Source organism: Ursus arctos, unplaced genomic scaffold (assembly GCF_023065955.2).
Source record: "Ursus arctos isolate Adak ecotype North America unplaced genomic scaffold, UrsArc2.0 scaffold_11, whole genome shotgun sequence".
Lineage (NCBI taxonomy): Eukaryota > Metazoa > Chordata > Mammalia > Carnivora > Ursidae > Ursus > Ursus arctos.
This window is the reverse complement of record NW_026622775.1, coordinates 56,703,527-56,708,056: the sequence shown is the minus strand read 5'-3', so window position 1 is coordinate 56,708,056 and position 4,530 is coordinate 56,703,527.

Genomic DNA, 4,530 nt, shown 5'->3' with positions numbered 1-4,530 from the left:
TAATAAAATTTCATATTTTTGAAAGCAGAACTATAGGATATATTTTATGGTGTATGAAAATAAACAAACAACAAAATAAACAACAAAAAGTCTACAACCTATGAATAATGGTGAGTTTCACTGAGAGGGAAATGCAAGAGAAGGAGCATGTTTATGTGAAGTATATAGTTCATTTATGGACAATAAAGACCACCTTAGGTTCACTCATGGACAGTATATATAACTGGTACTATCAAATAAAAGAGATATAGTGTGTGTGTTTGTGTAAGGAGAGAGAAATTGGTCGGATCTGAAAATCTAATACATTAATGTATAGATAACATTTAAAGCCAATGAACTAAAAAAGATTATTTAAGAAGTGAGTAAAGATGGAACAAGGAAGAAATCCAAGAAAGAAGCATTGAGTATCCCAACATTTATTGGCAAGAAATGAAGGATTCAGTGTTTCGGGAAATATAATTTAAAACTAAATATCCAGCCAACCCAGAAAACTTCTCCACGAAGGTAGAAGACAAGGAAAACAGTTTTATTATTGGTTAAGCATTAAACTAGAATGTGATGTGCACCTGCACCGCAGGCAATCCACTAAAAGATCACAGAGACAGAAAGAAATCTCACCCTATTTTATAGCCAAGTAGATGCAGCCCATCATATACACTGGAAGATAAACAACAGCTAGCCCTCAGGTAAGAGTACTTGATAGTACCATTTGTTGTACATAGTTCCTTCTAGATTTACTGAAGAACTGAGGTGACTATCGGTTACCTAATTGGCTTTATCCAAAGGAAAAAAGAAACTTCTCAAATCTTTATTTTAGGAGGTAGGTTTGCAACTTGGAGCAAAGCACCCACTGAAGTTAGGCTCTTACCCTCCCATAGAAACTGGGAGATATTCAATATTTCAAAGAGATGGTTCTCTGCTCATTGAGTAAGATATTTCTGATTCCTAAAACTGGCAAGAGGCACTAAAAAGATTTACATACATTTAAAAGAAACAGAGAAAGATCTTACAACTTTGTTTTTTTCATAAAGGAAATGTACTTAGAAAAGCATGAAGTTAGGAAGTCTCTTTCCTTTTTTCACCAAAGAAAAACATCTCTTTTTCAACTTGTATCTTTCCTTACATGAGAAAGGAGAAATAATAGAAGCACATTGTGCCTTGGAAGGAAAGAGGGGAAAAAAGCAAAACAAGAAAACTTTCAAAAAGGACAGTATAAGCTATGTCAAATTTTGCTTAGAGGTTGATCAAGGAAGAATGGAAGAATGATTATCAAATCTGGCAACAAAGTAGACATGTGACCTTAATATTAAAAAGAAAGTGTCAACGGGATGGTAGGAGTAAAAGCCTTGACTAGAGTATATTCAGGAAAGAAGGAGGGAAGGGAGAGGAAAATGTAAATTAGGGTTCTTTTTTGAGATTTTCTATAAATGGAAGAAGAACAAATAAAAAATTATTACAGGGTAAGTGCACTATATTTTTTGTTTATTGGGATAGTCCAAGAGAATGCGAAATATTGATATTTCATGACACAGCAAGGGGAATTGCGGTAGTAAGGCTCTTGAGTAAGCGAAAATACAGAGGAGATGTGGATCTTCGACCTTAAGTGAGAGGAATGACAGACTTCATGGTGGCTAAAAAAGTTTTCTTCTGATTATTTGTTTCCTGAAATAATAAGCAGGGTCACTGAGATTGAGGAGAAGGAGAGCATGTTAGAGATTTGAGGACAAAGCAATGTGAATAAGTAGCTCAGAGTATGGAGAGTAACAGAAAACAGACTAAAGCATTAAGGGCATCCGCAGAGATGCTGCTTAGAGATGGGCTGTGGTCACAAATTTAGAATGACAGGAGTCAGCATGGATATAGGTTTTTCTACTTAAATTAATCTGCTATGGCACTAGAATGGAATCTTCAGAGTGTTAGATTTAACCAGCATTGGGTTTGAGCGAGGCAAGTACAACTAAAGAGAAAGGATAGGGGAATTGGGATGTCTGCTAAATAATGACTATACTTATCATGGACATTCAATTTTAAGTGTTTTAATTCCACAGTGAAATAGGAAACAAGATTGTTAACTAAGAGTGAGTATGGAGGAGAAAGTGGAGTTTCAAAAAGAAGAGAAGCATGAAAAAGGTGTCCAGGAGAGAGCAAGTAATATAGATAAATCTAGGGTTTCTCAGCAATTAAAAAACCCATTTGAAGTAAATGATTATGGATTTAAATAGAGACTGGTCACCATACTTTTATTATTTTTCTTCAACCATCCTTAGGTGAGTGCATTCAGACATAGAGTAGAAAGAGACTTGGATTTAACTAAGGTTATGTTTATCCAAGCAATTAAGATAACGGAAGAGGACAAGGGAATGTGACACAAATAGCAAGTAGTGATTAGAATGATTTAACACGAGGAGGGAGTTAAGATGGCGGAGGAGTAGGGGACCCCTTTTTCAGCTGGTCCCCTGAGTCGAACTAGATAGGTACCAGACCAGCCTGAACATCCACAGAACCAGCCTGAGACGCAGGAAGATACACCTGGATCTCTACAAATGAACATCTCCAGCGCTGAGTATTGAGGTACGAACCGGGGAGCCGTGAATCCGTGCACAGATATAGGAAGATAAACAGAAGGGGGAGGGAGCGGCCTAGTTCGGGTGCCAGGAAGCGGTAGCCACCTGCACAGTGGAGCATGCGGACTCGCGGATGGCACCCGCGAGAGCAGACTGAGACCGGGAGCTCAGGAGCGCGTGTTCAACCAGACTGAAAACCAGCGCTTTGGAGTGCCCGCAAACCTCACTGGAACGGGGAGCTCGGGAGCACGCAGGGGCGGCTGGCGGCGTTAGAAACACAAAGGACAGAGACACACCAGCCCTGGAAGTGAGGGCTGGGACGCTGGGAGTGGGGCGCACATCCCAGGAAGCTGCAGGGTTGAGCAGCACCAACAGTAACGGAGCTAAAGTAGCCAGAACATCAGTGGAGAACGGTCCGTGATCCCTCCGTTCTGAGACAAGGCTGAGATTTGGCCACTGCTGCTCTGACTCTCAGAAGAGGCACAGCAAAACGCCAGGGAAAGCCACCAGAGAACAAAAGTCTGGAAAGACCGGCTCACATTGTGCCCATCCCCATCCCCCCTCGCAGGGGACACAGAGACTCTACCCAAACAGGATTGCCTGAGTATCGGCGCGGCAGGACCCTCCCCCAGAAGGCAGGCTGAAAAATCAAGAATCCCACATCCCTAAGGTCCCTATAAAACAAGTGCACACTGCCTGGGTCCTGGTCAATAATTTGGGCTCTGGACAACACCGTGACCTCTCCTCATCAGAATGACAAGAAGGAGAAATCCCCCCAGCAAAGAAAAGACAATGAGTCTGTGGCCTCTGCCACAAAACTAATAGATATGGATATAACCAAATTATCATAAATGGAATTCAGAGTAACAATGGTAAGATGATGTGTAGATTTGAAAAAAGTATTAAAGAAAATGTTAATGAGAATATAGAATCTCTAAGGGTGGAAATGAGAGCGAATCTGCCAGAAATTAAAAATTCTATGAACCAAATGTAGTCAAAACTAGAGGCTCTGATGGCCAGGATAAATGAGGCAGAAGAACGTATCAGCAAATTGGAGGATGGGTTAGTAAAAGAAAAAGCTAAAATAGAATCCAGACTCAAAAAAATCCAATCTCAAGAATGTAGGTTACGGGAGATTACTGACTCAATGAAACGATCCAATGTTAGAATCATCAGCATCCCTGAAGGGGTGGAGAAAAACAGAGGTCTAGAAGAGATATTTGAACAAATTGTAGCTGAAAACTTCCCTAATCTAGCAAGGGAAACAAACATCCGTGTCCAAGAGGCAGAGAGGACCCCTCCCAAGCTCAACCATGACAAACCTACACCATGTCACATCATAGTGCAATTCGCAAATATTAGATCCAAGGATACAGTATTGAAAGCAGCCAGGGCAAAGAAATTTCTCATGTACCAAGGCAAAGGTATCAGAATTACGTCAGACCTGTCTACACAGACCTGGAATGAGAGAAAGGGTTGGGGGGGGGGCATTTTTAAAGCTCTTTCAGAAAAAAAAAAAAATGCAGCCAAGGATCCTCTATCCATTCAGAATTGATGGAGACATAAAGACCTTCCAGAATCTCCAGTCATTGACCAATTTTGTAACCACGAAACCAGCCCTACAGCAGATATTAACGGGGGTTCTATAAAAGTAAAAAGGCCCCAAGAGTGATACAGAACAGAAAGTCACAATCTATAGAAACAAAGACTTTACTGGCAACATGGCATCATTAAAATCAAATCTCTCAATAATCAGTCTCAATGTAAATGGCCTAAATGCTCCCATAAAATCTCATAGGGTTGCAGATTGGATAAAAAGACATGACCCATCCATTTGCGGTCTACAAGAGAGTCATTTTGAACCTAAAGATAAATTCAGAATGAAAGTAAAGGGATGGAATATCATCTTTCACGCCAATGGACCTCAAAAGAAAGCTGGGGTAGCAATTCTCATATCAGACAGATT